Genomic DNA, 11,035 nt, shown 5'->3' with positions numbered 1-11,035 from the left:
TATTGCGATTCAACCGTGGCTAGACCAAAGAATCATGTCCCTCTCTGCTCACTTTGTCCCAGTAAATTTGTTGTCATTAAATCTGTTTGACCTACTGTAAATTACTGCACTCTCGCATGAAATATACTCATTAAGCTGAAATTTCATTCAGTTCCAGCATTAATTTCAAGTTACCAATGTGATGTTTTTTTTTTTTTCTTTTTTTTTAAAGAGAAAGAGAGAGAGAATAGGAAGGAGGAAAAAGGAAGAGAAAGAGAGAGAGAGAATGGGGAGGAGGGAGAAGGAAAAAAAAGAGGGAGAGAGAATGGGAGTATTGCTTTCTTGCCCAGGCTAGAATGCAATTTAGTAATGGGTATTGAAAACCTCTTTTATACTGATAATTATACTTAATGATGTAGTCAGGAAGGAATAAGGGAAGAAGATAACAAACAAACAGCCAACCAATATTTAATTTAAACCTATGAAATGCTATGCGATTACTGAGGAGTGATTTACTTCCAATTATATAGTCACCTTTGGAATAGGTGTGAGGTGGTAATGTATGTTTTGTGTATTTGAAGTGGAGAGTTCTATAAATGTTTATTAAGTTTACTTGTTCCGGGTCTGAGTTCAAGTTCTGAATATCCTTGTTAATTTTCTATCTCATTGATCTATAGAATCGTTAGCTCTTCTTGTTGCATTGATCCTTTTGCCATTATGTAATGTCATTCCTCGCCTCTTTTGATCTTTGTTGCTTTAAAGTCTACTTTATCAGAGGCGAGAATTGCATCTCCTGCTTTTTGTTTATTAGTTTATTTTTACTCTCTGTTTGATTGGTAAATCTTCCTCCTTCTCTCTGAGTCTTTGTGTATTGTTGCATGTAAGATGGGCCCGGATGCAGCATACCGATGGGTTTTGGCTTTTTATCCAATTAAAATATATATAAGTTTAATACCGGCGTTTGATGCTAGCTGGCTGTTTTGCCCATTAGTTGATGTAAATTTTTTATTGTGTTAAAGTTCTTTGCTTCTTGATATATTTTTGGAAAGGCTGATATTGGTTGTTCCTTTATATGTATAGTGCTTCTTTCAGAAGCTCTTGTAAAGCAGGCCTGGTGGTGGTGAACTCTCTAAGTACTTGTTTGTTCGCAAAAGATTTAATTTTTCCTTCGCTCATAAAGCTTAGTTTGGCTGGATAGGAAATTCTGGGTTGAAAGTTCTTTTCTTTAAGGATGTTAAATATTGGTCCCCACTCTTTTCTGGCTTGTAGGGTTTCTGCTGAGAGATCTGCTGTAAGTCTGATAGGTTTCCCTTTATGGGTAACCTGACCTTTCTCTCTGGCTGCCCTTAGTATTTTCTCCTTCATTTCAACCCTAATAAATCTGGCGATTATGTGCCTTGGGGTTGGTCTTCTTGAAGAATATCTTTGTGGTGTTCTCTGTATTACCTGGAGTTGAATATTACCCTGCCTTGCCAGGTTGGGAAAATTTTCCTGAATGATATCCTGAAGAGTATTTTCCAACTTGGATTCATTCTCTTTATCACATTCAGGTACACCTATCAAACGTAAATTAGGTCTTTTCACATAGTCCCATATTTCCTGGTGACTTTGCTCATCCCTTTTCATCCTTTTTTCTGCATTCTTGTCTTCTCGTTTCATTTCACTGAGCTGGTCCTCGACTTCTGATATCCTTCCTTCTACTTGATCAATTCGACTGTTTAAGCTTGTGCATGCTTCGTGAAGTTCTCGTGCTGTGTTTTTCAGCTCCATCAATTCACTTATATTCTTCTCTAAATTGTCCATTCTCGTTAACATTTCGTCAAACCTTTTTTCAAGGTTCTTAGTTTCTTTGCATTGGGTTAGAACAAGTTCTTTTAATTCACAGAAGTTTCTTATCACCCACGTTTTGAAACCTGCTTCTGTTATTGGAACACACGTGTAATCTATTAAGCCTTGTTCTGTTACTGATGAGGAATTGCAATCCCCTGTAGAGGGAGAGGCATTCTGATTTTGAGTATTCTCTACCTTTTTACGCTGGTTTCTTCCCTTCATTATATATTTGTCCGTCTGTCGTCTTTATAATTACCGACTTTCTAACTGGGTCTCTGACGTCCAACTTGTTGATTCCCTGCGCCGAAATCTGAGCAATCCACTGAGCCGGCCAAAACAGCGGTATTAAGATTGATGGTGCTTTTCTGCCCGGGAATCTCCGGACTCTGCACCAAGAACTGGCGTGCTAAGACTCCAGCAAAACTGCCACGCCGGCCACAAGAGTCGCCCTGGCGACCTGTGGAGCTCCTCCACTGGGAATCTCCTGGTCCGTGAGCAACTAATATTCGTCTGAAAGTGTGGCGTCCTCTCGTTCTTTGCGCTTTCACTGGGAGGTACGTGCCCGAGCTCCTAATCATCAGCCATCTTGGATCTCTCTCCGTGATGTTTAACTGAAGGTGGAGTTGAGACAAGATGCACAGTGATACACATATACACTTCCTCCATGGAGGTGTAGTAAAGGTTAACAACCTTCACACCATAGATATGGTAAAATGTAGAAAATCAATTAGAAATCAAGAAATCTAGGCTATTTCCTTTTTAAAATATGTATTTAATTTCAAGTTTATATAATTTAATTTTTAATTATTTCCCTGTTTAACAACATGCTTGCAAAATGCCTCAAGTATTAACAATTGATTCCAATAACCTAGTACTAGCTAATGTCAACACACCACTGGCCATGAGGAAGCTTTCTACAGTGATAGTCGTATTCTGTATCTCGTTACATGGGTGTATTCCATTATCAAAATGTATTCAGTTTAACAGACACAAAAATACATGTTAAATTTAATGTATGTCTTTTGAAAAGGTGAGAGGAAAATCAACATCTTTAAAATACTCATTCTTTTCATCCAGGATTATGATATGTCTGTCTTTTTATTTTTATTAAATTTGAAAAATGTTAGTTTTCTTTATTCATTCTTTTCTTTGATATACCAGCTGCAGAACTACTGATTCATAATTATCTTTTTATCCTACTGACTTTTATTTGTAATTTTAAGACTCAGTTAATTCCTTGATTCTCTGAGAACTGCCAGGTTCTATTTGATGTAGATGTATCCCAGCACCCAGGACAGTGCCCTTGGCAAGGCCAAGAAGTTCTATCCAATCTGTTCATGACGTCTAGAAGGCGATCCTAGTGGATCTGTGTGGCTCGCAGGAAACAGAGGGCCCACGTGGACAGGATGATGGGGCAGTTAGTGACACCATTTTTAAAGGGACTGTTAAGTCAGGGCTGTGGAAACTCACGAGGGTGTAATGAGAGGGAGGCAGCTGGAGAAATAAACACCCACCCTCTCTCCTCTCACCCTCCATCTCCTGCCAGCTGAGCCCAACCAGAAGCTCAGCGTGACAGCCAGTGATGAAGGGGGGGGCAGGTCCGGGGTCACAGGATTGGGGAGGTGGTGGGCAGGGGATCTGTCTGGAAGGGAAACAGAGGACAGCCAGCACGTGGAAAGGTTTTTTTTGTTTGTTTTTTGTTTTTTGTTTGAGACGGAGTTTCGATCTTGTTACCCAGGCTGGAGTGCAATGGCGCGATCTCGGCTCACCGCAACCTCTGCCTCCTGGGTTCAGGCAATTCTCCTGCCTCAGCCTCCTGAGTAGCTGGGATTACAGGCACGCGCCACCATGCCCAGCTTATTTTTTGTATTAGTAGAGATGGGGTTTCACCATGTTGACCAGCATGGTCTGATCTCTTGACCTCGTGATCCACCCGCCTCGGCCTCCCAAAGTGCTGGGATTACAGGCTTGAGCCACCGCGCCCGGCCCTGTTTTTTGTTTTTAGGGTTTTTTAATTTTAATCTTGTCTTTCAGAGGTGATAGGAATACCTAGAAGTGTTACAGGAAATAGACTAGATGGATAAGGCAGAATCTAGAACACACAGAAAGTGCAGCGTCATGAACCGCTGGTGCACTAAGGGCTGGAAGGCGCCACGGCGGGAAGTCAGCTCTGGCTGGTGTCTGTTCAGGGCTTGACATGGGAGCACTCTGCCTGCTCTCCAACTACCAGGAGCACTGGGAGTGATCTGTGGACAATTCACAGACCAAGGAGGTTGCGACCCTGGGGCTGGAGGGATTGAGGGCCTTTGGGTCACAAGAACACACCCTGGGTCACTAGCCCGAGTAGGCGGGAACAGCTGACAGTGGTCACAGACACCAATTCATGTCCGCTTTTTAACAGAGGCCTTCTCTGTGTCAATCCAAAATGAGACTCATGGTGGCAAGCTCAGGCAGGCAGGTGGCGGTGAGAAATCTCCCCAGTGGCTGGGCACAGTGGCTCGTGTCTGCAATCCCAAAGCTCTGGAAGGCCGAGGCTGGAGGATCACTTGAACCCAGGTCAAAGCTGCAGGCCACTGTACTCCAGCCTGGGCAACAGAGTAAGACCCTGTCTCCAAAAGAAGAAATGTACCTAGGTGGGGCACACATGTTCCCTCCCCTTTACCTCTGCAGCCAGTGCGAGTTCAGGCCCCGAATCTCTGCGCCTTGGTCTTCAGCCCCAGGAGGTACTAGAGATGTTCCCAACTCTCGGGTACCCCCAGACCCATATGATCTACCCCTGGAAGCTACAAGAAGACTCCCCAGGAGTAGGGGCTCCAGACTTCCCTCAGGGCTCACGTCTAGCCAAGCAACAGCCCCACTTACCCAGAACCACGCTGCCAGCCTCAGCGTCCAGGGATGTCCTCCTTACTGCTTCGGCTCTCCCTGGGGCCCTGGCTGCACGGTCCTCCCCAGGCTCAGGGTTTCCCGCTCCTGGGCCTTTGTCCCGCTGTATGTCCAGGGCCCCAGTCGCGTGGTCGCTGTCATCCCTCCTGGCCAAGCTTGGTCCCGTGCCAGGCTCGGCCCCAGCCCTTTGCTCCTCCTCTGCCTTCGCCCCCCCGGGGCTGCTGCTCTCCTGCAGCAGGGAGAGCTCTCTGGCTCCTTCAGGGGTCTATTCTCTGGACTCAGACCCAGGGGCTTGGAGGCAGCGCCTGGCCCCAGGTGGGCCCTGCCTGCCTGGCTGGGCAGCTGCTGGAGCCTCTGTGGTGGGGGAGGGTCCGAGGCTTCCCCTGCATGTCACCAGCATCTCCCCAGGAGTATCCATCTCTCGCGTGTGGATGGAGATCCTGGGGTGGAGAGAAACAACGTGCCAAGGTTAGAGGCAAGGACTCCAGAGTCAGAACAGACCTGGGTTCCAATGCCCACTGCTGCCATCACTGACAATGGCCCTGGGGCCCTGCCAGACAGGACGCCAGAGCAGGAGCTGGCTTCAGTGGCAGTTAGTGCCATCAGCTCTCAGGGTCCCACTGGATGAGGGTCAAGGGAAGCTTGAGGGTGGACAGGGGTGAGGACCAGACACCCCTGAGAACCTGCTTCTGCCCCAGGAGGACTGAGGCCTGTAGACGGGAGACCCGGGTAGCTCTACCTTCCCCTGGGCCCAGTTTCCCTTTCGCTTAAATAAAGAGAAAGAGAAAGCAAGTCAAACATCACATTGGAAGCCCAGGTCAGAAGTATTTGTTTAAAATCAGTCAATTCCAGCAGGGCACAGTGGCTCACACCTGTAATCCCAGTGCTTTAGGAGGCCAAGGTGGGAGGATCCCTTGAGGCCAGGAGTTTGAGACCAGCCTGGGCAACATGGCGAGATACCATCTCTACAAAACAATAATTTTAAAAAACTTAGCCAGGCTTGGTGGCACCTTAGGTTCCAGATACTTGGGAGGCTGAGGCAGGAGGATTGCTTAAACCCAGGAGTTGGAGGCTACAGTGAGCTATGATCATACCACTGCACTCCAGCCTGGGTGACAGAGTGGGAGACTCTGTCTCAAAAAATAAAATAAAATCAGGCAATTCTCATAAAAGACTAGACTTTCTGTTTCTCTTGAACAAATGTAAGAGCTGGCTGTGCTGGACCCACGTGCCCAGGTGATTGAAGAACAGCTCTGCACCTCAGCACAGGCCCTGCACACCCTGGCAATTCCCCAGCTCACTTCACTCATTTTCACTGCCCAGACCCTGCAGAACTGGGGTTTGTGAGCCCAGATAGAGGTGGGAAAGGCTCTCTGAGCTCCGATCTCCCGAAGGAAGAATCCTGATCCTGGCAGCCACATCACCCAGGAATCCAGACCCTCCCTGTCCGAGTCTCCCCACCTCTGGCTGCCTCTTGGTGGGGCTTCTTTTTGCTGGGCCACAATCCCATAGCATGGGGTCTATGTGTGTTGTGGGGTAGGGTGATGGTGTCTGGCGGGGACTGAGTCTCAGCAGGGAGGCAGGTGGCCTGGATTCTGGGCTTAGCTCTGCCATCGGGTTGCCGGACAGCTTTGGGTAAGTCCAGCCTCAGTACCCTCTTCTGTCATCAGGAACAGTGATACCTCACAGATGCGCCGAGTCAACCAAGAGAGGAAGTCACAAATGCAGGGGTTCAAAAGGCCTAAAATGGCACAACTGCTGTGGAAAACTGGAGGCTCCTCAGAAATTAAAAGTAGGATTACCGTATATTCCAGCAACCCCACTTCTGGGTATATATCCCAGAGAATCCAAAGCAGGGTCTCCAAGAGATATCTTCACACTCATGACTGTAGCAGCATTACTCACAACAGCCAAAAGGTGGAAGCAACCCAAATGCCCAGTGACAGATGATGCACAGACAGAAGATGGTGTGCACATACCTCAAAATACTATTGAGCCTTAAAAGGAGGGACATTCCGACACACACTACAGCGTCGATGGACCCTGGGGACACTGTACTCAGTGAAATGAGCCAGGCACAAAAAGGCAAATCCTGCGGCTGGGCCCAGTGGCTCAAATCTGTAATCCCAGCACTTCGGGAGGCCAAGGGGGATGGATCGCCTGAGGTCAGGAGTTTGAGACCAGACTGGCCAACATGGAGAAATCCCATCTTTACTAAAAATACAAAAATTAGCCAGGTGTGGTGGCATGTGCCTGTAGTCCCAGTTACTTGGGAGGCTGAGGCAGGAGAATCTCTTGAACCTGGGAAGTGGAGTTTGCAGTGAGCTGAGATCATGCCACTGCACTCCAGCCTGGGTGACAGAGCGAGACTCTGTCTTAAAAAAAAAAAAAAGACAAATCCTGTATGATTCCACTGATATGAGGACCCTTGAATACTCAGATTCACAGAGACAGAAAGTGAAATCGTGGCTGTTAAGGGCTGAGGGGCGGGAGGTGTTATTTAGTGGATGATGAATCTCAGTTTTGCGAGATGAAAACGTCCTGGAGATGTGTCTCACAACAACATGAATCAACTTAACACTACTGAGCTGTACACTTTAAAAAGGCTAAGATGGGGCTGGGCATTGTGGCTCAGACTGTAAATCCAGCACTTTGGGAGGCTGAGGCAGGAGGATCGCTTGAGGCCAGGAGTTTGAGACCAGCCTGAGCAACACAGTGGGACCCATCTCTACAAAAAAATTAAAAACTAACCAGGCATGGTGGCACATGCTTGTAATCCCAGCTATACCACAGGCTGAAGTGGGAGGATCACTTGAGCCCTGGAGGTGGAGGCTGCAGTGAGCCGAGATGGCACCACTGCACACCAGCCTAGGTGACAGAGTGACACCCTGTCTCAAAAAAAAAAAAAAAAAAAAGAGGGGGGTGCTAAGATGTTCAATTTTACGTTATGTGGTTTTTATCCCAATTTTTGGAAAGAAAATAGTGACGCCCTTCTCCAGCAGCTGAAAGCCCCGTCCTCATTTCTGAGCTGCTGGACCTCTATGACACATCTGTCCCTGGGTGTATCTGAAAGACTCATTGGGTGGGAGGTAGAAATTCTTCTAACACAGTTCCTTGGGACTGAGCATGGTTCGGTAATGACAGGTAGGAGGGGAAGTGTGGCATCCACGCCAAGCCACTCCAAATGTAGCTCGGGATTCCTGCAAGACCAAGGGACACAGGAAACTGCTGCCAGCAATGGTCGGCAGAGAAGGCCAGCAGTCACGACTTCCCTTTGGGTCTTCACATCCAGAGGCATGGGGTGAAACCCCCAAAGGCACTTCCAAGCAGCTCCTGCCACCTTGAGCACCCAAATCTGTCCACTTGCTGTGCAGCAGACCCATGGCAGACATACTGACCAGTTCCAGCTCAGGGCTGCCCAGCCCAGGCATGGCCTCAGCATCCCTTGGGTTTGTTTGTTGTTGTTGTTTGAAATAGGGTCTCCCTTTGTGTCCCAGGCCAGAGTACAATAGTATGATCATAACTCACTACAGCCTCAACCTCCCAGGCTCAAGTGATCCTCCCACCTCAGCCTCCCCAGTAGCATGGATTACAGGTGCTTGCCACCGTGTCCATGGTAGCCCAGCTAATTTTTGTAGAGATGGGGTCTTGCTTTGTTGCCCGGGCTGGCCTCAAGCTCCTGGGCTCAAGTGATCCTCCCGCCTTGACCTCTCACAGGGCTGGGATCACCGGCATGAGCCACGGCGCCCGGCAGGATGCTCTGCACAGGCAACCACTGCCTGTCAGAGCTGATGCTTGACTTCCAACCTATTTTCCTCAAAATACACCCATGTCCGAGGTGAGGAAGAGCAGGTAGTGATCTCACTTTCTGAGGCCGCCGCAGGTCTGCTGGGTCTGAAATTCAGCTGAAGGCTGAACCTGAGATAGAGAACTTTTCTTCTCTCTCAGAATCTTTTGTGGGCCCCTAACAACTTCATAGACAGTTCACTCCCAGGCCCAGATTCCACATTTAGGTCCTGGTTCTGATCGCAGGATGCCTGCCAAGAACCCCTCCCACCAGCCTGTTAGGCCTCCTGAGGCTCGCATTTCCTAGAACAAAGTCGGACAAATGATTTGGATTTCTGCCTGCCACCACGGCAAACACAGACACCAGATCCACTCCCTGAGCCAGGCCTGCGGTCTCCGAGACAGGTCAGGGCTGCTGCAGGTAGGCGCAGGGAAGGCTGGGAAATACCAGGTCCCTCCAAGAGAAGCCCGGGGACACGGTGCCCTTCAGCAGGGCCGCCCTGGTGACCAGATGCACTGGGGAGGGCGTCGGATTCTGCAGGTTCTTGACTCTGCTACAGACATCTGCCAAGAGCAGGTCCTCAGGCTGCATCCTAGGGGCACGGCAGCTGCCACGACTCTGCCTCCGGGACTTCCGTGTGAGCCTCCCGAAAGTACCCGGGGCTGACTCAGCCTGCACCCCTCTTGCATTCCAGAGGGCCATGTCTTTCTCTCCCCACCATATTATTTAGAACGTAATTAAATGCCGACTTGAGGAAGCAGGATGTGCAGTGATTGTGGCACAGATTCTGGAACCCGGTAACCTGGATTCAGATCCCAACTCTGTGAATTCCTAGCTGTGGGGCCCTCGGCACTAGGAGCCGAAGTGTCCTCATCATGAAATGGGGATGACAACCACATTCACTTCCTGGGGACGGCTTGAGAATAGAAGGTGACGCCGGCGAAATGCCCAGCCAATGGCCAGCACGGGGGAGGTGCTCCGTGAGACCCATCTTTTAGCTACTGTAACTACCGATCTAAGAGCTCGTGGTTCTCAACCTTGTTCCCCATTAGAATCACCTGTCAAAAAAAAATCTAATTCCTGAGACTCGCTCCAGACCAGTCCAATCAACAGCTCCAGGCATCTTTATTTTTCAAACTCCTTCCAGGTACTTCTAGTGGGTGGCTGGTGAGCAGCGGTGCTCTAAGCCCCCAGAGGCAGGGCCCGGGCCTCTCCCTGTTCCCCTCGTGTGGCCAGCCAGGAACGTGTACACAGTGGATACTGTCTGCAGCCGAGCTCCAGTGAGGGGCGGCAGTCCATCCCCTCCCTCGCCCAGCCTGGAAGAGCTCTCCTTACCTTGGAGGTGTTTCTCCACCACTGTGGGCTGCCCTGGCCTGGGCTGGCGGCCCTGGAGGCCCTGGGCACTGGGGGCCGGGCCCTGGAGTCAGCCTCGTGCCTTCCTCTAAGGGCTCAGGGTCAGGCCTGCTGGATGATGCTCCTTGTCCCGCACCTGGTGCAACCTCCAGGCTCGAGGAGACCACACTGACCCTGCCGGGTGCTGGAGCCAATTCCAGGCCAGTCCTGAGGTTCTCTCAGGAGCCTTGGCTTCCACCTCTGTGGGCAGGTACAGGTGGCCAGGGAATGCCTGGCCTGGGCCAGGAATGCCATCTCCCTGGCCTGATGAGGCCCCTGCCTGGGCAGGGTCAGCTCCCAGCCCTGAAGCTCTGATGGGGGGCAGCCTCTCCACTGTCCCCTCCAGCACGTCCACCTTCTGGCTCTCTACAGGAAAACAGGCAGGACAAAAATGCACTCCCATGTGGAGGAGTCTGCCACAAAGATACTGCAAGGAATCTGCACAAGCCATTCAGTGCCCAGGTTTATAACAGCCAAAGACTGGAAACAACTCAGATGAAGGGGGCTGGTTGACTAAACCATGATGCACCCAACAAGGAGAGAGGCATAGCCATGAAAAAAAGAAAATTAATATTCCTATGGAAGCCTGGGCAACATAGTGAAAGCTTGTCTTTACTAAAAAAAAAAAAAAAAAAAAAAAAGAGTTGGGCATGGTGGCATGTGCCTGCAATCCCAGCTACTTGGGAGGCTGAGGCAGGAGGATCGATTGAGCACAGGAGATAGAGGCTGCAGTGAGCCATGTTCATGCCACTTGCACTCCAGCCTGGGCAACAGAGCGAGACCCTGTCTCAAAAACACAATCTCTAAGCACAGCTATGGAGTGATCTCAGGATATACTGTAAGTGGAAGAAAGCAAGGTGGAGAATGGTGTGTCTGGTGTCCTGTTTCTCTAAGAAGGGAGCAGGTGTGAGTGTGCATGTGTGCACGTGTGCACATAACCACCAATCATGTTGTCTAGGTAGACTGGTCCTCAAGGGAAAGAGAAGACAAAAGCTTTTTAAATAGTTACATATGGGGGGAAGAAGCAGGGTGCAGGGAACAAAGGTAGAAGATAATCTTCTCTTTTTATTTATTTATTTATTTTGAGACAGAGTCTCACTCTTGTCACCCAGGCTGGAGTGCACTGGCGTGATCTCGGCTCCCTGCAACCTCTGCCTCCCCAAT

General features: G+C 49.4%; 1 long non-coding RNA gene across 2 annotated transcripts in view; it reads right to left on the bottom strand.

Annotated features, from left to right (window-relative positions):
• Positions 1-763: 763 nt before the first annotated feature.
• LOC105712282 (uncharacterized) overlaps positions 764-11,035 on the bottom strand; it is a 19,290-nt gene continuing 9,018 nt past the window's right edge. For both annotated transcript variants that reach the window (XR_010344800.1, XR_010344799.1), the window contains exon 4: positions 764-5,132. This is a non-coding gene — a long non-coding RNA (uncharacterized LOC105712282). The remainder of the gene's footprint in view (positions 5,133-11,035) is intronic.

The sequence above is a fragment of the Aotus nancymaae genome, unplaced genomic scaffold, assembly GCF_030222135.1.
Source record: "Aotus nancymaae isolate 86718 unplaced genomic scaffold, 86718_ANA_hifiasm-v0.15.2.pri h1tg000030l, whole genome shotgun sequence".
Taxonomy (NCBI): Eukaryota; Metazoa; Chordata; class Mammalia; order Primates; family Aotidae; genus Aotus; species Aotus nancymaae.
Note: the sequence above shows the minus strand (reverse complement) of the source record. Positions and strands in the feature narration are given on the sequence as shown.